Genomic DNA, 21950 nt, shown 5'->3' with positions numbered 1-21950 from the left:
TAGACACTTTTGGCTTGGTGGACTGCTGGAGGCTCCGGCACCCCACTCAGAGTCAGTATACCTTTCACTCCGGGGCGCATGGTAGTCTCTCCCGGATTGATTACGTGCTCACCCTGGCTGCGCATGCCTCGCTAGTTTCTGAGGCTAGGCATATGGCACGTGGCATATCTGACCACTCTCCGGTGTGGGTCCGTTTCGACATTGGCCGGGTGGGAGGGGGTAGGGTCGCTCCCATTAACCCCTGGTAGTTCCGTGACCCCAAGACGCGCAGGGCGTTGCTGAAGGCAGTTGATCACTATTTCCAGGACAATCAAGATTCGGTTGATTCAGCGGTGTCTCTGTGGGAGGCGTTTAAGACCGTATTGAGAGGGGAGGCCCTCTCATTGGTGGTGGCCGCCAAGAGACGGAAAGACGCTGAGGTGATGCAGATTGAGGATGAGATCGCGGCTCTAGAGGTGACCCTGGAGGAGGGGGTTACAGCGGACACTCTGCATAATCTGAGTTTGAAGCAATCGGAGTACAGGGATCTGGCGGAGAATGCTGCCAAGACCCTTAGCAGGGAGCAGCAGGGCCGTCTGTATGATGTTGGGGATAAGGCCGGGAAACTGCTAGCTTGGTTGGACAAAAAAGAGCGGGTCAATAGAGTGGTGCCGGAGTTAACGATGGAGGAGGGAGAGGTTGTTACTGACCCCGAAGGTATAGTCCAGTGTTTCTCGGATTATTTCCGCGTAGTGTACACCTCGGTTTCGGACAGGCCGACTGCGGACTCGTGTGACCTTTTGCGTGATATTGCTCTGCCCTGCCTTTCTGACGTAGATAGGGACGACCTAGATGGTGATATAACGGTTGATGAAGTAGCGGGTGCTATTCTGGCGTTGAACTCGGGTAAGGCCTCCGGTCCGAATGGTTTGCCTATCGAATTGTACAAGCTTTGTCCGGATAAGGTCGCTCCACACCTGCGCGCCATGTTCGTGGAGGCGCGGGTGAATGGGTCTCTGCCGCTTGATCAACGACTGGCAACCATAGTGGTGATACATAAGGACGGTAAGCCTCGGGACAAGTGTAGTTCCTATCGGCCGATATCGCTTCTTAATGCTGAGCCGAAAATCCTTGCTAAGATCCTGGTGAACCGCTTGGTCCGGGTGCTTGAGGACTTGATCCACCCGGACCAATCGGGCTTCATTCCGCATCGTAACACTGCATTAAACCTTAGGCGTCTCCATGGGGTGATTGCTAGGGCGGGCACGCTGCGGGAGCCGGCTATTGTGGCATCTCTTGACGCCACGATGGCGTTTGATACGGTGGAGTGGGCATACCTGTGGGCGGTGCTAGCCAAGTTCGACTTTGGGCCTGGTTTTGTGGACTGGGTGAGGTTGCTTTACGAGGGTCCCCTTGCTAGTGTTGTGGTAAACGGGAGGGCGTCCAAGCCGTTCAAGCTTGGGAGGGGCACCAGGCAGGGTTGCCCCCTGTCGCCTTTGTTGTTCGCCCTTGCTCTTGAACCGCTGGCAGCGTGGATACGATGGCATCCGAGTATACGTGGCCTTCGATGGTCGCCCGACCATGAGGACCGTATCTCACTTTACGCCGACGACATCCTATTATACCTCGCCTCGCCCCAGAAGTCTCTCATAGTGGTTTGCGACGTCTTGACTTCTTTTGGTAGGAACTCGGGCCTTGTTATCAATTGGGGAAAGTCATATCTATATGTTTTGTGTGGCGATGTTCCGCCTGTCCCCCGAAACTGTTCGATCCAGATCGCCCAGCAGGGCTTCCGGTATCTGGAGATTTACATCTCCACTGACTCCATCCTGCGATATGAGAAGAATCTGCTCCCCCCCCTGGCGCGTCTGCGGCGGGATGCGGCGGGCTGGCGGCGGTTGCCGCTCTCCCTCCTCAGGCGCGCCGCGTTGTTTAAAATGATGTCTCTTCCCCGTTTCCTCTATGCCTTGCAGAATACCCTTGAATGGGTCCCGACTAGTTACTTTCGAGAGGTCGAGAGCCTCCAGCGTTCGCTATTGTGGGACGGGCGACCGCGCATAGCGATCGCTAAGTTGACGCTCCCGTGGTACGATGGTGGTATTGCTCTTCCGGACATTCGAAGATACTACTGGGCCACCCAGTTGTGCGCGATTAATCATGGCGTCTATGGCTCGGCGTTGAGCCCCGGCTATGCCATGGATCGGTGGCTACTGCGTGGCGGTAATTACCACAGAGCCTTGTACTCGAAGTCGTTGGACTCGTCCCTTACGGGGCCCACTGGGGTGGCGGTGCGGGTGTGGAAGTTGGCGACGGACTCCCTGGGTTGGGGGGGCAGGCTTACCCTCGCTACCCCGCTATTTGATTCGGATATCCTGGGGAAGCTTTGGCATACAAAAGGGTTCGAGAAATGGGATTTGATCGGTATCTCAAGGGTCGGAGACTTGCTGGCTCAGGGCAGGGTGAAGTCCTTTGAGGAGCTGCAGAAGGAGTATGAGTTGGGGAGCACTGAGTTTTTCCGCTATGCCCAGGTGCGTCACGCCTTGCGGTCGGTCCTTGTAGAAGGTGAGAGGGTGCCTGCGTCCTCTCCGTTGGAGGACCGAATTCTGGATGGCCATATGCCGGAGAGCACGATCTCTATCATCTATAAGAAGCTGATTAATGTCCGGGCTGACCTTCTTCGTGGGTTGCGGGATCAATGGACTAGGGATGGCCTCGAACTGGATGACGAAGACTGGCAATATGCAGTTTCCTCTCCTAGGGAGGTTGCGATTCCGTCGCGTCTGCGGCTGGTGCAGCTCAAAATACTCCATCGAGTCTACGTGACAGGTCCTAGGTTGGTCCGTATGGGTTTTTCTGAGGAGGGTTTATGTAAACGAGGCTGCGGCATGGTGGGTACCTTCTTACATATCATCTGGGAATGCGGCGTGATCGTGGAGTTTTGGAGGCGAGTCCATGCAGTGATGGGGGAGGTGACGGGCATTGTCATGCAACCGGAGGCGCGGTGTTGTCTCTTGAACGTCTGGGGTCCTACCGATCTTGATGACGCACAGACTCAGTGGGTGACCCTGGGGAACATGGTGGCTAAGCGGGATATCGCGCGCCTGTGGGGCTCGGCTGGGCCTCCTGCGCTGGCAGCGTGGAAGGAAAATATGGATTGGAGCATGCTCAGGGAAAAGACAGTGTATTGTGCTAGAGGGCGCCCGTGGAAATGGCATGCAGTATGGGGGCGATGGAACCACTACAGGGGGGACATATGTCTGCCCCCTGATCCGGATCCGCCAGAGGAGCAGCTTTCCCCTTGACATTCTTTCCGGCTATGTATTTATTGTTGATGATTGATTGCCTTTTATGGGTCTCTGCTTTCCCCCTCCCTCCTCTCATTATAGTGTTGTCTCTGGTGAACGGAATGGGACTAGCTCCCCCTGATGGGCACCCCTCATGTGCATTCGAAGCTCATCGCCTTGCAAGGGTTTGGTTTGTGTTTGTGTTTATTTAAAACTGAACCTTTTTTGATTCTCCTTTCGGTGCAGTGCGAACGCTTTTCTGTGTTGCTCAACTTAAGCTGCCGAACCTCCGGGTTGTCGGCTGAATAGCTGTGTTCCGGATTTACTGAATAAAGGTTTTTAAAAAAAAAAAAAAAAAAAGAAAATCCAGGCCCACAGCTTCTTGTGGATTTCAAGATGAGAAGAGGAGGCTCTGATGCGGAATGGGAGGCTGTTCGAGGCTGACGTAAAGTCCTTAAGGTCTGACTCCATTTTAGGTAATGGAGGTCACTATTTTCTCAACCTTAGACATAGGAAAGTCGCCATCTTTCCTGATTTATACGGAATCATTGTCATGTCTGCCATTCGATCCCTTCATAGGGATTGTTAGTAACTAAAAAAGCAATAACTCTATTTCAATAACACATTGAGTAGTGTTCTATGGGGCTACAATAACCTGTCTTTCACATTCACCGTTCATGCATTGAAAAAGTTCACCAATGTCACCTGTGGGTGGAAAAGCACACCTTGTAGAGCTACGCCAAAGTCATAGTTTACACAACAACTCTTTAGGAGCGATGTAAGAGAATGAGCATCCTCCTCATATGGCTGTGTGCATGCGTGGGATGCTTGTGAGTACGAGTCCTTCGGAATGGAGGTGTCTAGGCAGTTTGTGTAAGGAGATGTGACTGTTCAGGTCAGTCGGGCCTGAGTTGTGTGATGCCTTGAATGTGTGTGTGAGGAGTTTGAACTGAACGCATTTTTATATCGGGAGCAGTGGAGCTCCCTGAGGTGTGGTGTAATGTGAGTTCTTTCTGTGAGATTGTGGATGAGTCTTGCTGCCGAGTTCTGGATTGTTTGTAGTCTTTTAGTGAGTTGTTTGGTGATCCCAGCATATAAGGCAATCCCATAGTCCAACTTGCTGCTGACTGGGACATTAGAGACAGTTTTTCTAGTGCTGCTTAGGAACCATCTGAAGATCTTCCTAAGCATCTTCAGGGTGTGGAAGTAGGATGCAGGGATGGTGTTGACTTGTGCCATCAAATCTAGTCTGCTATTGAATAGTCAGAGGTTCCTTACATGGGTTCTGGGTGTGGGTGCGTACCGAATTCAGCTGGGCACCAGTTGGAGCCTCATGGTGAGGTGTTCTTGCCAAAGATCGCTAATTCTATCTTGTCAGTGTTGAGCTTGAGACAGCTGGCTTTCATCCAGCTAGCAAATTTTGTAATGCAGGCAGTGAACTTGTTTCTTGTGTTGGGGGTCTTGTCCAAGAGGGAGAGTACAAGTTGCATATCATCAGCGTAGGAGGATATTGATGTGTGCAAAGGATCATATATGTGTTGAAGAGGGAGGGCTGAGCAACCTTGAGGCACTCTGCAGATGTGTTTGCAGGCTTCGAAGGAGTAAGATGCCAGGCTGACAGCTTGTGTTCTTTCTATTAAGGAGGAGCAGATCCAGCAGAGAGAAAGTCCTTGGATGCCAGTCTCATGCAGGTGCTGGATAAGATTGGGGTGTGAGACAGTGTCAAATGCTGCAGAGAGGTCCAGGAGAATGAGCATTGCTGTGCCTCTTCTGTCAAGGGTCATACATCTGTGGCAGCGATGAGTGCTACTTCTGTACTGTGGTTGGGCCTGAATCTGGCTGCGTGGCGTTGAGTTGGTGGTTGTTGAGGTTGTCAGTGAGGCATCAGTTGATTCGTTTCTCAAAGACCTTTACCAGGTATAGTAGGAGGTAGATGTGTTTGGAAAGTGTAGCTGGGTCAACGGGTGGTTTCTTGAGCAGGGGCATGGTGATGGGATGTTTCAAGGTGTTGTATAATGTGGCTGAGTCGATGGAGGCATTCAGGATGCGTGTTAATGCTTCGCTGTTCAGTAAGGGTCCTTTGGTGAAGGCATGGTGGGGGCAAGGGTAAAATGGAGCCCTCAAGTGGTTGGTCTTCATGATAGCAGCGTTTTTTTGACAGTGGTGATGGCAGACCATGATCGGAAGTTGAGCTGTGATGATGATGGGGTCTGGTTGAGGGTCAAAGTTGCTGTATATGTTAAAACCTCAAAGTGGAAATCTCGCAATTCGAACGATGCTCAGAGTGATCCACCTTCTGACATTCCCAACTCTGAAAGTAGTATTTACACAGAGTATTCGGGCGATCAATTGAAGGGAAAGGGAAATGGGAAAGGAACAGCAGGGAAATTGAACCTGTAGAAAATACAAGAATAATCAGTAAAATACCAAATAAAGACTACTCTCATTTATATCTCACTAAGAGCCAATGAATACCTTGAGAACAAGGAATTGGTCACTCAAACGACTTCAACTCCTAAACAAGACCTTCTGTATCTTTTCCCCCGAGTGCACCTGGTAAGACAAAATCAAAACAGAATAAACTCCTTTTTCTTCTCTCATACACACATACACAGGAAATGCGATGTTCTGGGTAAGGGTAAAAACCACAATCATACGTACCACAAGAAAAACATAAAAAAACAAAAAAAGGCATAGGATGTATGGCCAATACTGGTATGCGCTATTCTTTCTTCAAAAGTTATGTACATAAAGAGGCCTCTCCAATGTACATATATATGTAGCAGGTACTCGGTTATCCTCTGATAGCAAACCCAGTGTCCAACCATATCAAGAGATTCAAGAATAAGAAAACAACACAAAAAAATATAGTTCTCTTTAGATAAGCAATCCAAAGTTCTTATAGAAACGAAATCTTCACGTTCATCTATGAACGCTAATCCATATTGCAACACCAGAGAAAAAACTTTCCAAGACAATAAGTCAGTACAAATCCTTCTAAAACAAAAATAGGGCAAAGCTAGCCAACCGCAGACTCCCTATCTGGAAGCCAAGTGCTCCACTGCTCCGCGGAATAAAGGAACCACTCAAAAAACGGAAACAACAACTTTGCCATACCGTTTATTCAAACAAATGTTGTGCTCCGATACCCTGGAGGCTCCGGTTCACCACGTGGCCAAGAATATGCTTCCTACTGCATAAAGACGAAATGTGCTGTAGCCAAGAGGCCTTCCTGGCTCACAGTAGGCAGTCCACTGCCTCCGACAGATAGTCGGTCTCCCGAGGAATTAAAGGAGACGTGGTGAGGTCCGTTCCAAAGGTAATGATGTACCAAGACCCGATCTGCCGATAAGGGTCTATAGACGACTCCAAACATGAGAATTACACACACCAACCGGCGTGCTGTAGCGTCTTTTATCCCATGAACCTCGGGGACTGCTGAGCCTCATGGGATATGTAATTTTCATTCTATTTTGTCTAGCGATTGCGGCGAGGAAGGCACTGCTGTCGGCAATTCCTGACAGTATATGGAGGTGATTTTGTTACAGAAGAATTCTGAGAGCTTGATGCAAAGGTCTTGTGAGGGGGTGATATTGCTGGTGGTGGCAGGAGGCACAGTGAAATCTGAGGATGGTGAAGATTTCTTTGCTGCTGTTCATGCAGGCGTTGATGCGATCTGCATGATCTGTGCGCTTGCTATTCCATATCTGCTGGTGGTAGAGTCTTAGGGCTGATATGAAGGTGTCTTTATTTGCTGTGTCTTAATGTTCTCCGTTTGTGCCCCAGTTGCTTGCAGTGGCGTTACATTAGCCTGAGTTCCTCTGTGTACCAGCAGGCCTGTGGTTGCGCACTTGCCAATGGGTTACACTTGAGGGGAACCAGGGTGTCGGCGCATGTGGTGATCCAGCTGTTGAGGTTCTTGTTGGCTTTCTGCAAGTTGATGGTGTGCTCGGGCTGCTGCTTGAAGAGGGAGGAAGCCAAATCCTCTTCTGTGATGCTTTTCCAGCTGCAGTAGACACATCATGGCCCGAAACCGGTCCTAGGATGCTCGTTTCCAGTCCAGGGAGGACCTGGCCTGGCAGTTCGGGCTGGACTGTTCCCATTGGGCACAGGGTCAAGAATGATTTGCATATGGCTGGGTCCAAACTGGAATGGCATGATGAGCAAAAAAACGATGGATTTCAGCCCATATCTCTGTACTGGGGTGAATGTACGACATTGTTCTGCATTCTGTCCATCAATTGTTCTTTTTGCATTTTCCAGCTGCAGTGGGCAGTTCCAGTGGTGGTAAGTCTGTGGTGGTGTGAGATGGGTATGCTGAAACTGAGGGGATGATGGTCTGTCCAGGTCATAGTTGCTGGCTTATTGACTGTGTAGTTGCTGACTCAAGAGAAAATTGTGTTGAGTAGGAGTTCGATGGTATGGGTGGGTTCAATAACATGCTGTGTGAGGCCAAGGTTTCAGAGGTTTTCTATAAGGGCTTTAAAGTTTGTGGTGGTGTGGTCTTCTAGGTGAAAGTGAAAGCCTCCGAGGAGGATGAAGTTGCTGACATTAATGAGGAGAAGTACAATGAAGTCAGTGATGTCGTTGGCGAAATTGGTTTGGGTGCTGGTCCTCTGTATACAAGGGCTGAGTCCATGAAAAAGTTGGCTGCGATGCGTATCTTGAATGTAAAGTGTTCCAACAGGCTGGTGGTGGTGATCATGTAGGTGGTGTAGCTGATTGTACATTTAAATATGATGGTGACCCCACCTCCGGGTTTGTGCTGACGATCTTGCCTGGCATTCTTGAAGGCGGCGGGGATGGTAGTAGCGATGTCGGGTTCTGAGGTCGGGTTTAGCAATGTTTCTGTGAAGAAGAGCAGGACTGGAGCTGACTTGTGAGCAAACGTATGTGCATCCAGTGCTTACTGACGACCTATACTGAATCAATATGAGGTACATTGATGTATTTATCTATTGTTTGAATAAACAAAAAAATAATAAATGATAAACTTATTGCCTATCTGGTTTTAGCAGCGAGATTATCGATTGCACACATGTGGAAAGGCCCTGACAGGCCTACTGTTTCTATCTGGTGGAATAAAATATGTCATGTATGTGCAATGGAATGTTTAATGTGAACTGTGCCTCATAAATTTCTGCATTTCGAAAAGATATGGACTCTGTTCCTCACATTTGTTAAACAACAGGATGCAATGCGTAGGGGCACAGTGCCTTCTAGCCTCTTGCACACTGCGAGTCTGTTGGCCTCACTACAGAGGGCGCTTTTGGTTTATGTATGTGGTTGTAACTTAGAGATGAATGGTATTTGATTATTTTTATGTTTTGCACTACAGATCTACATGGTATGCCAATGGGTTCTCCTGTAGAATTGTACGGTCAGTCTTTCATTTGTTTTTATGACATGCCTCCTCTGCACTAACCTGATATATTGTCTCCTCTTTGACAGCAATGTTGTTTACATATAATAAATGAAATTGGTAAGTAAAACTGATAAAAATGTTTTTTTTTAATTCACTCATTTACCTTCTTTATAGGATGAGACAAACGAATACCAGCAGCCAACCTTAATCCCAGAGGAGGTGAATCTGCTAGTAAGCTGAAGGAAAGAGCTGAGCCAGGCAAACACAGGAGGAACTCTTAAGCGGAAACCTGAGGGAACCAAAGAGGGAAAAAACAACAAAGGAAAGGGAATGAAGAAGCTGGGTGTGAACTATATGGAATAGTGTAAACACAAGACGTTTCAAGAAAGGTGCTTGCTGTTATATTTTACCTGCTCAAGATGACTTAGAAGAAAGCTTGCAAAGCGAAAGTGTAAATGCAATGAAGAGTTCCATTATTCCATGTCCCAGTCCGCCATATCTGCTATGACCATTTATTCCTCAGGTACTGAGGTTTCCCTGTGTCCTGAATGAGGCTATCATAAGATGGTTTTAAGTGTGTCCTCTTGCCCTTATGTAGCAGCAAGAATCCATGAGTCTTAAGTGAATAAGAAAGCAATGTTTGGTGTATTTTGGTAAACAGGGTGAAATAGTAGCAGTCGGTCTTGCCTTCATGGCGGGGCCAGGTCTGGGAATTCAGGGTTCTTCCATTTGGAATGTCGGCTGTCCCACAGCGCTCCGCAAAGCTTCTGAAGCCAGTGGTGTCCCATTTCAGAGCCCATGGGACAAGGCTTATAGTTTATCCAGACAAGACCGGTGTATTCTGATCCAACATCTACAGATGGTGGTTTTCTCTCCTGCAGGATCATGGATTTCTTATCAGTGGGAAGAACTCAGACTTGCTCCTGGGCTTCATCACAGACTCAGTGAGCACCAGCCAACAGTTACCAAACAAGAAGATGGGAGTCATTAAGTTGAACCATCTAACAGTTCTCTCAACTGAGTGAATGTCCAACCAAGTTCTGGCCAGGATCATGGGCCTGCTAGTATATTCTGTTTAGAGTAGATGAATATTCAGTGTTTGAAGATTATGCACTTGAGGAAGGGTTTCTCATATGTGAAAAACACTCTGCTTTAGGAGGAACATAAATGAGAAAAAGAGTGCTTGCTGGGACATATGGAGGATCGTGAGGCAGTTTCAGGGAGATCCCGGACACAGTGATCAAGTCAGATAACACCCGTTGTAGATAGGGGGCCATAATGTGGCGATGTCTCCACAATCCCTTTAGATCAGCCATTTCAGCAGGTCATAATCAAGTGGAGGAGATACCCTTGTGTGCAAGTTGCTTAGAGGAAGCAGGTCTTCCAGGCCCCTCAATGCAAATATTGCCAGGTTTGGGATGCTAACAAGGTTCTTTCCTTATTTCAGCACTGGCTTTATGGTGATGTATTGTGGAAGAAGCTGTGTGAAAAACATACATTTTGCTGTGTCTGAAATCTTCACGCGGCTACCAGGCAACACCAGGAAAACGATCATCCATGCCCTCATCACCATCAGACTAGACTATGGAAACATCATGTATGCAGGCATTACCAACCAGCTCACAAGAAGACTGCAGACCATCTGAAACACAGCATCCAGACTAGTGCTCAGCCTCCCAGGCGAACCCACATCAGACCACACCTTAGGGAACTCCACTGGTTCCCGATGCTCAACCGCGCACACTTTAAATTCCTCACCCACACCTACAAAGCTCTCCACAACATGGGCCCTGGTTATGTGGACAGTTGCATTCACTTCCACCAACCTTCCAGACATCTCCGCTCTAGTAGGCCCTCACTATCACACACCCTGTGCATACACAAAAGCAGAGACAGCTGGGGACTGAGCCTTCTCATACCTGGCCCCTAAAACCTGGAACGATCTCCCACAACACATCAAAGCCTCTTCCTCTCTTCTTGACTTGTGCAAGAAGCTAAAGACCTGGCTTTTGGAGAAAGGCTCCAATGCTGGCCTCATACACCTGCTGCAAAGCAGCTTGAATACCTTCATGGGTTATTAGCATGCTACAAAAACACCAATAACATAACATTACACAGTATACCCTGTCAAAGAGTTTCAGATGTAAGGTCTTTAGACCTGGAAAAAAGAATATTTACTCCAGAAAAATCCAACAGCCAATACTATCTTAATTGTTTATTCAGCCTTTTCTGAACACCCAAAGTTCTATATCATGAGACTTTTGAAGCTTTATGAGGCGATGACTGAAGCTAGGTCAGCTATTTTCATAGATATTTTGCTCCAATTTCTTCTCCAACTCTAGCCCAATGGTTTTTGCAGCAGGCAAGATTGGATAACGACTGATCTGGAGCCAGTTTGAGTCAGTGGCCATGTCCTCCAAAGCCTTCCTGTTAGACAGTAGGTTAGAAGACCTCAGAGGACAGCAGTTTTGTCCACCAAGCTTACCTTTAAGAAATTCTACTTTAATCCAGTTGAGGGTCTTACTTCCATTGTATGCTAGCTTTGAAATAGCATAATCTTCATCTCCAGTGCAATTTCCTATTCTATTAAGGCCACGAAGGGGAGGATTATTCTGTCTAGGTTTTGTTTGTATAGTGGTTGCAAATTTGTGGACCTACTTTTATCAAAACCATTCTGTTTTTGTGAACCAACTTATGTATAGTAAGTCAGTTAGCAAAAAAACAGATTTTTGGTAGGTTGCAATTTGACCTACCTCATGAATATTAATGAGGTAGATCGCAAATTGCGACCCCCTATGAATCGCACGCAAACATCACAGCAATGGTGTCCTGCTGTGGTGAGCAGACAACCATGTCTGTCTTTTAAATAAAGCAATCACTGTTTTAAATGCAGCCCATTTTCCTTAAAGGAAAATGGGATGTGTTTAAAAAAGCATACATGAAACGTTTAACTAACATTTTTTAAGACTAGCCAGTGCTTTATGGGACTCCTAAAAAATGCTTTTCTCAACATTCACAAAGGAGAACCCCTTCCTGTTTGCCAATGCCTTACAGTAGTAGGTAAAACATTAATGCTTTGCGACCGGTTTTTGTCACAAAACATGAATAGGTAGCATTCAGAATATGTATTTGAAAGGGATGCCTTAAACACACCCCTTCAAAATACCGATTTAGTATGTAGTCGCAAACCCAAACTGTGATTTTGGAATGGTTACTTGATCAAATGGTCATATTTCTTCCCCCAAGTGCTGAAGGGAGTTTTAGTTTTGTGGTTCAAATTTTCTTTGGCCACCGATTAATAGCAACAAAGAGCAAAAGCATAATCCTTGTGTCCTTAGTAGATGTGCAACTTTCCTTTATGGTAACCAGAAAATTTAAAATTTTGCTTGGTTTATCATATATCGAAAATGTAAAAATGGCATAGTCACTAATTCTTCCCTATTTTAAGGATGCTCTACTATGTGTTGTTACGAGCTTCGTGAAAAGTGTTTGTTACATCAAATGGTAATGACACAGGCTTTAATAGGATCAAAATGTTGACATGCTGTTATTAGGTCTCGCCTAGGCAACAGCAAAGATAGATCCACTCGAACCTTGCACAAATCACTTCCTGCCAGCTCTTCAATTGACTCACCTGAAGAAGAACCCTTGCAGTTGGGATTAACTTGTATGTTACTGTCGAAGGAAGAAAGATTAAGATGAAGAATGCTTGGGCTGTGCCTATGTTGCAATCAAAAAGGACATTGATTAGTAAATTGTTCTATCAGAAGTAAGGGCCAGATGTAAGAAATCACGTGTTTGGGATTTCATAATACCTTCGAGACATTCTGTATTCAGGATATGTGCATAAAGCTCTGTCTACTTCCCGCCAATCTTTTTAATTGGCTCCTGACCCTCACACTTTCTTGGTCCTAAACAAGGTTGGCAGTGATTACTTTACATGCTAGCACATCTCACATTCATATTAGACCTTCTATAAAGTTCCCTTCATCAGCTCCACATAGAGTACAACCTATTCCGGAATTAATATAATAATTCTTATGCCACATTTCAAACCTACTAATTGTACATATTGAATGTACTGTGGTACTGTCTTCCATGCAATGCATTATCGGTAAGGTGGATTTACCATATCTTCAAAGTTTATGATGCTCACTAGGGACGTCTAGGCGCAGCTTGCGGTACTGCACCTACACATCTCACATTTATATTAGACCTTCTATAAATTTCCCTTCATCAGCTCCTCTTAGAGTACAACTTAATCAGAATTAATATTATAATTGTTTTGTCACATTTCATAGCTATTTATTGTATATATGGACAGAGCTATTTGAATGTACTTGTGGTACTGTCTTGCATGCAATGCATTATGGGAGTACCATATGTGACCAAAAATGTGATGCTCACTAGGGACATCTAGGTGCTGTTTGCGGTACTGGCAGTGCTGGAGCCTTGCTTACTAGGGACCTCCAGGAGCAGCTTGCGGTACTGGCAGTGCTGGTGCCTTGCTCACTAGGGACCTCTAGGAGCAGCTTGCGGTAGGGCAGTGCTGGTGCCTTGCTTACTAGGGACCTCTAGGAGCAGCTTGCAGTAGTGCACCTACCACATCTCACATTTATATTAGACCTTCTATAAATTTCCCTTCATCAGCTCCACATGGAGTACAACCTAACCTAATCCGGAATCAATATAATTATTTTGTCACATTTCTAAGCTACTAATTGTATATATGGACATAGCTATTTGAATGTACTTGTGGTACTGTCTTGCATGCAATGCATTATGGATAGGGTGGATTTACCATATCTTCAAAGTTTATGATGCTCACTAGGGACCTCTAGGAGCAGCTTGCGGTGCTGCACCTAGACAAGCAGTGCTGGTGCATTGCTCACTAGGGACCTCTAGGAACAGCTTGCAGTACTCAACCTAGACATGCAGCGCTGGTGCCTTGCTCACTAGGGAGCTCTAGGAGCAGCTTGCAGTACTGCACTGAGACATACAATGCTGGTTCCTGGCTCACTATGCAATCATTTGCCATGCACTAGGTCCCACATTACTGAAAGTATGAGCTAATGACGTTACATTACTATTTGCAACACCAATACCTCAAACTATCAGTAATGCGAGACCTATTGCATTGCAAATGTTTATTATTTATTAATGTACTGTTGTTTTTAGATGTACTGTCCCATTTTAACCCCGTTTCTGATGGCAACAGTATTTGGAGGCACACATCTGCTAACCACTTTTTGTGATTAATAAATAATTCTAATACTGTATGAACTATATGATATAGGTTTTCATGTTTATATATTTGAGTCCCACCCAGAGTGGATATACAAGAACAGGGATAACATGTTACCTTCTTGAATAACCAACTTTTAAGCAAATCTCCTCAGGGAGTAAGTTAGTTGTTTACTTTTGTACTCGGCGTATATTGGGTGGACCTCACTTTTGCTTTTCTGTTCACCAAAGAACTTGCTAGAGAGATCTTCATATTTGATGCAAGGACCTGAGAAGGCCCTGAGTCAGAGGTTGTCTAAACAAGTTCAAGTATTTGCCACTTGCGAAAGAGATGTTAGAGAACCCTAAGAGAAGCACTACGTCAGCCAGAAGGACAGCATCTATTTTACAAGATTAGACTTGCTGTCTTTCAGCCCCTGAGATCGAGAAAGGCAGAAATCATCTTGAGGATGTCACAGTCTCCTAAATCCCACAGTCCGTATGCCACATTGACAGTGCTTTTCACCATCCTCTGATGAGTGTTACTCTTCTTGGATGCATCTTCACTTAGCAAAGAAGCCAGGTGTCTCCAAAAAGACATCAAAAAGGATCACCATCCTTCCAAATATTTCTCACCCTCCAAATTATTGGTCAGCCCAAGTAATTTCAATTAAAACAACTTCCAAAATCTTGCCCTCACCCTCCGTGAAGGCACTACCAGTTGGAAGCATAGCTTTTTTCATGCAATATAAGTATCTGGAGATATAAAAGGTGTGAATCAACATGCAACAATCCAACGAGATTTGCAATCTGATTCTAACTCCTGCTAAAGGCGGGCCTGAAAGTGAGCTGGTACTTACAACGCAATCTCTTCGTAAGGTCACCAAAGGTTTTTCCCCATTGATTGTATGGACCTTTGTTGTTTGACGTAAAGCATTGTCAGAAAGAAGGCATCAACAATATATTTCCAGCTTGTGAAGCCAATGTTGAATCCACAATAAGGACCAACAATAGCCAAATAAGGTAAAGGAATTTATTTCGGACTACCAATCAATCCAGTATATAAGCATATCAAAAGAAACTTCAAGAGATAGAGCAACACAGCAGGTAAACTGAAATATATCTCAGTAGATTCAGCCATAATAAAATGAGATACAGAATAATTATAGCCACAACAATAATGAAACAAATGAAAAGCGAACATGTGTTCCATAAAGAAACTTCCCCTCTCTCCTAAACATGAATTGACTAGAAAGATATTTAATTAGGATTTCTATTTTGGGAGCATTAAAGGAGTCAGCATGATAAGACTTCAGTAGAAGCCTTTGAAAAAGAATATGTGTTTAGCATAAGGCTTCACATCTGTACCTCTCAAAATCTAAAGGCAATCTCTCTTTCCAACTGTGAGAACACTCATTTAAAAATAACAGATGATTCCGAAATGTTCTTTTCTCCTTTCACACCATCAGGAACCTACCAAATCATCTGCGACTGATAGAGAGCAATGGTACTCTAAGTTTGTAGGGGTGCATTATAATCTTGAGTAGGTTGCATCTGCATAATATTCCATTGTAGTATTAAAATGTGGTCATTAGAATGTGCAATGTAAGAAAGTGTAAAGTAAAGTGAAGGGTACTTTTGCATAACATGGGGAAAATTAACATTGTGACTGTGCTTTAAATGGTGACGTTTAATGTTTGTTTAATAGTGACTAATGAGTATCTGATCTTTCGACATCCAATGTACTCATCTAAATGTGCACAGTAATAATGGTTGTGCATGAATATGTTTTAATGAAGCTCATATTGATTCTTATGTTAGCCGATTTTCTGTGGGCCTCATGTGTAATTTCCCTGGCTCTCGAATTGAAATGTTTGCAATATCCATGTGCAAGTAGAATTTTTCCTTTCTCACATTTCTGTTACAGGTGGAGCAACGCAGCTTTGTTGGTTAGAATAACACTTTTGTTTTAAGATTTAGGCTTAGGGAGGAGAGGATACATTTGAACGAAAGGTGCGGATAGGGTGGGATGGTGTTCTTTCTCACTGGAGAAGGCCTGGGAATCAAGGTCACCGAGCCAGCGCCTGGAAAGATCGAGCAGAATGGAAAGTTACCTATGAGGAGGTGTCCAGCTGGATGGCGTGATCACTTGATGTGACTTGGGGTGTGTCTTGAGATTTTGGTGTTGGACGTAGGGACAGTGCCTGGGGAAGTTAGTTAGGAGAGGAGAAGGGATGAGACCTGATCGAATGAGGACAAGGAGTATCTGAGAACAAGCTCTGTAGCTGTATGCTAGTTGACCCATTTAACATGAATGTACTTCTTAGGAAGTCATCACGCGCTGACACCTTCCCTTGATCTGCCTGGGGAAAATGCCAAGTAGGGATGTCACGTTAGTGGTAGTGTAGGGACAGACTCATGCTTTTCACTTACAAGCCCCCAATGAAGAAAACTCTTGTTGTTGGTGCAGTGATATTCTACGTCTTAATTCTTGAATTGGTAATTTTTTGTATGCTTCATAGACTAGATTTTGCACGTAGGTTTGGCTTTGTATTAGTTCCACTGTATTTCTACACCCTCATCTTGAGATGTCTGTATGTCCAGTTATTTTTGGCTTTGTAATAAACTAATTAAACTTAGAATCTGGAGTCTGTGATTCTTCGGAGTCATGGTTTATTTGTTCGATGAAATTTAAATTGGTAAGATATTTCTCCCCTCCACACTTTTAGGCAGGAACCAACCAGGGGTTCCCGAGAAAATTTAGAACAGGGAATCCAGTTCCATCAGTTGGTAGCAGAGGATGGTTTCCTCTTGAAGTGAGGGGAGAATCTAGAAAAGCTTAGAAAAGTTAGCTCCATAGAGCCCAAAGAATGAGAGCCCAAAGGATTGAAAGTGGAGGACGACAGAGATTGGCGGAGACCGACGTAGAGTGACGGTGCAACGGGCACAATGGTGAACGGTGGAGTGAGTATGAATAGGGATGTGGTGTGTTAGATTGCATGATGATTTGATTGTGTGATGTCTTGCGAAGTTGGGATGAGAGTCAAGTGAATGTGGTTTTAGGCTGAACACGTGCGGTCCATGACAAAGATTTGATTTGATATCAGGCTCAACGAGTAGCCTAGATCCCGGGATAGATTTGTGGGGTAGAAGACACCGATTTGATGTAATTGTCTGACCAGTGATTGTGGGAAGTCATGAAGTGCTATCGATGACCCACCTACGAATCTTTGTGTGATTGGATCTGACAGAGTCATCTGGAAAGCCTTATGCACGAAGGTGTGCAGTATAGACTTAAGTGGCCAATGCAAGTCATGGGCCATGGTGTGTGAATGTTTTTGAGTGATTGAATTCTATCGATCTTATTTATGTGACTGTCCAGTCTTTGCGGACAGGCAGTGACTGTCCGGTCATTTCATGGACATACAGTTACTTGTAGAGAGGCAGACAATTACTTATTTATGTGACTGTCTGGTTGTTTCGTGGACAGACAGTTACTTGTTTGGTTTATGACTGTCCGGTCGTTTCGTGGACAGACAGTTACTTGTTTCTATGATTGAGAGTGTGAATGAGTAAAGAAAAGTTGTAAAGGAGGGTGACCCTCTGTGAGGAGGAAGGGTGACGTCAGAGTGAGCCGTGCTGTGATAGGTCAATTGGTGTAACACCGTGCTTGGGATGTAATTGTCTGACCAGTGACTGTGGGAAGGCGTGAAACGATATTGACGACCCACCTAAGAATCTTTGTGTGAGTGGATCTGTCAGAGTCTTCTGGAAAGCCTTGTGCACAAAGGTGGATGGTATAGACTCAAGTGGCCAATGCAGGTCGTGGGCCATGGTTTCTGAATGTTCTTGAGTGACTGAATTCTATTGATTTTTTTATGTGACTGTCCGGTCGTTTCGTGGATAGACAGTTACTTGTTTGGCTTATTTGACTGTCTGGTCGTTTCGAGGACAGATAGTTACTTACAGAGATGTGTAAGCAGAAACAACGGTTCCTGTGGGATAATAAAGTAAATAATGATACTATTTATATGCACAATCGCAATAGAAAGAGTTAAGTCGGTATCCAAAGGAGAAGAGACCATATACACCTCAATTTCTGGTAATGACAATCGTTATTTATGTACGCCATCCCATCACATTTTTTATTGATAATGCTGCTACCCACTCTACTGTGAGATCCGCAGTAGTCCCAAACCTACCCCTCTTGGGACAATCAATCCAAGTTGTAGGAGTTGCCAACAAGCGAATGACAAATCCATTAACAGACTAGATACCTGTGAGAATAGGGACATTTCAGGACCAACACCAATTAGTGGTGTGTGATTCGAGTCCAGGCTGTTTGTTGGGCCGTGACCTTTTGTGTAAGTTAAATTGTACTATCTATTGGACGCCCAAAGGAGTAGAGTTACATACTAATGATGATGACATTGTATTAAGACTGGTGAACCAGAATTTCTGGATAGAGATGCTCCCCGTGATGACGGTGGCAGACCTGCCATATGACGTGAGTGACTCTGTCTCTCCAGTGGTGTGGGAATTCATGGGAGAAGAGATTGGATTGCTATAAGGAGTTGAGCCAGTTAAGATACAGATCAAGCCGAATGCTGAGTTTCCAAGAACACCTCAGTACAACCTGACACCAGAAACGGTGGCAGGAATTGCACCTGTGATTGAGTCATTGATTGAGCAGGACATTCTGAAAGAAATCATGGGGCGCCCATGCAATTCGCCCATAATGGGGTTGCAGGATCATGCAGGACCTGCGAAAGGTCAACACAATTGTAGTTCCATGATGTTGTCCTGTGGTAACAAATCCATCAGTGATCTTGTTCCAGATTCCTTGTGAGGCTGAATGGTTTACAGTGATTGACCTATATCAGGCGTTCTTCTCGATACCCTTACAAGAGGAAAGACAATTTTTATTCGCTTTCTGTCTGGAAAACTGTGCGTTAGTGTGGTGTCATATCCCACAAGGGTATACTGAGAGTCCATTGATCTTCAATCAGATCTTGTAGAACAACCTTGGGAGTTTGGTACTGCTGTAGAGTTCCGTACTCATGCAGTACATAGATGATCTTCTGATTACATCTGAAACTGAGAAGGCTTGTAGGATCGATACTGTTGCCTTGTTGAATCACCTGGCAGAAAACGGCCACAAGGTGTCCCCGAGCAAACTTCAGTACTGTTTAACTGAAGTCCAGTATTTGGGTCATCGTATTGAGAAAGGCAAGAGGAAAGTGTCACCAGACAGCATTGAAGCGATCATGAAAATGAATGCGCCAACCACTCAAAAGGAAGTCATGATGTTGTTGGGAATGGTTGGGTATTGTCGTCAGTGGATTCCCAACTTTTCATTGAAAGCAAAACCTCTACAGAGGTTGAAACACAAGAATGTGAGTGATCTGGTATCATGGGATAACAACTGTTTGGTTGCCTTCTTAGAGCTGAAAGAGAGTCTATGTCGCCGCTCCGGCTCTGGGAATGCCTGATTACATCAAAGCGCTTTCGCTCTTTTGTCATGAGCCGGAGGGTTGTGCACTATCAGTACTCACCCAGATGCATGAGGGTATCCATAGACCAGTTGCATACTTTTCAGCCACTTTAGATCCTGTAGCTTCAGCGTTGCCCGGATGTCTTAGATCCATTGCTGCAACAGGAGTCAGCATTGAGAGATGTGAAAGCATTGTAATGGGTCATCCTCTTATTGTTTATGTTCCACACTCAGTTGAGCTCCTGATGATGAGAACCAAAACACAATATTTGACGAATAATCGGCTCACACGTTATGAGCAGGTCATTCCTGCATCTGAGAATGTCACTCTGAAAAGATGTTCTGTTTTGAATCCTGCTACACTGACACCCATTCCAAACTTTGAAGATGAATATTGTGAGGACCATGACTGTCTCGATGTGAATGAACTTTGCACCAAACCGAGAGACGATATTGTTGATGAACCTCTGCCTGAATCACATGAGATCTTTTTTGTAGATGGTCAATGTCTAAGGGACAATGCGGGCTATTTGAGAGCAGCGTTTGCTGTCTGTACCATTTCTGGAGTGATGAATGCTGCTTATTTACAGGGAGTACACTCTGCGCAAGTGGCTGAAATCATTGCCTTGACACGTGCTTCCCTTGCTTCCGAACAAATCCAAGTCACCATCTACACCGATAGCCAATATGGGTTTGGTGTGGTTAATAACTTCGGACAGCTATGGTCACAGAGGGGGTCCTTAACGTCATCAGGATCTCCCATCAGAAATGGGTAATTTATGAGACAATTGTTGGAAGCTTTACAACGCCCAAAAGAAATAGCTGTGGTTAAGTGTACTGCCCATAGGAAGGGGGAAGACTTCATAGCCCTCGGCAATAGGTATGCAGATGAAGTTGCACGTTTTTGCACTGAGCAAGGTTGTATTTTTAATGGGGAATACACAAGAGAGAGCACAGAAAGAACCAAACTCAACATTATGCTAGCTATAGCAGACACTCGGGATGAGGTCAAGCGTCTGCGGGGGGAAGTGTCAGATCAAGAAGGAGCTGGTTGGATCAAAGCAGGTTGTGAGAAGAGAGATGATGGCATTTGGGTTACAGCTGATGGTCGAGTAGTGTTGCCAGACTGTTTATTGAGTCCTACGGAGAGGCAAATTCATGGAGCAGTTCACATCGGAAGGGATGCCATGGTGCCAGTGTTCAGATAAATGTGGTTCAATCCGCAATTCTGTGTGTTTGCAGAAACTGTGTGTCACAGATGTGTTACATGTCAATAGATGAGCGCTGGAAGGAAAACTGTGGCTGCATTGGAAGGTCTTGCGGTCCTTTTGACAGGATCCAACTTGATTTTATTGAGATGCCCAGGTGCAATGGATTGAGGTACATCCTGGTAGTGGAATGTGTTTTCTCACGGTGAGTGGAAGCACATCCAACAAGAAGGTGTGATGGTCTTACAGTAGCAAAGTTGTTGCTCAGGGAGCTCATACTTTGTTTCGGATTTCCAACTTCATTGGAGTCGGATAGAGGAACACATTTTTACAGCGAGATATTGAAGATGTTGTGTACTGCCTTACAAGTTGATCAGAGATTGCACTGTAGCTACAGGCTGCAGGCATCTGGTCAGGTGAAGCAGATAAATGGGGACTCTCAAGGCAAGGATGAAAAAGGTGTGTTCTTTCACATCTTTGTCAACAGAACTCTGTTATGTTGCCCTCACACACTCCCAAAGGAATGTCATTCTTCATCATGACTGACTAGAGTTGGACCCTAAAGAGGGAACTCACATTAGACTACCAGGGTACTTTATGACCCCATTGGTAGCATTTACCTATAAAGGTTTTTAATCTGACAGGGTGGTCCAGCTATTAAAAGTAGTTGGTGGCCTCCCTGACCAGTTTTAACCCACATTATCACACATGAGATACCACACCACATGGACTCTACCTTGCATTAAACATATGGCATACCAATAAAAGATCCCCGCCAAAGTGACCCTTCTGGGGGCCCATTGGGCATTGCAGCACAGGCCCAACGAGGAGCAATAGCCCTATGATGAAGCATGACATCCCTTTGGGATGTGTGAGGGCAATATGAAACAGTCCTGCTGACTGTCACCTTGCATTTGCCTGAGTCCTGCACAGCCTGTCGACATGTCCTCTTTCTCTTTAGGAACAGTAGCCCTAATTTTTGTTTGTGACATAAACTGAGGAGCATGGGCACTGGACCTCTCATCCAGCTCCTAGTCCCCAACCTCCTCTTTCTAGGAAATCCTTTGATACATAACGATTATATGACAGTACCACAAGAGTAATACTTTATCACCGCTCTCACAGCAGCTTCTGTACATATCCCCTCAAAACAGTCCGGTTGGTCAAAAGATCAATGGGGGTGAATGCCAGGAGAAAAGGAAAAACAGCATTGGTGATTTATGTGGAAAAGTCTCTTAGTATGAATAAAGTGGACAAGCTGCCAGTCAGCAGGTATCGGCAAAGAGATTATATCCTCATCTGCATCAGCATGCCATCTTCAGTGTTTCTGCCCTCAACATCTTTCAACGTGAGGGGTGCCAGGTGCCTCCAAATAACTATTCTCATATCCCAGAAGC

This window comes from Triturus cristatus, chromosome 5_2 (genome assembly GCF_964204655.1).
Source record: "Triturus cristatus chromosome 5_2, aTriCri1.1, whole genome shotgun sequence".
Taxonomy (NCBI): Eukaryota; Metazoa; Chordata; class Amphibia; order Caudata; family Salamandridae; genus Triturus; species Triturus cristatus.
This window is presented reverse-complemented; position numbering follows the sequence as displayed.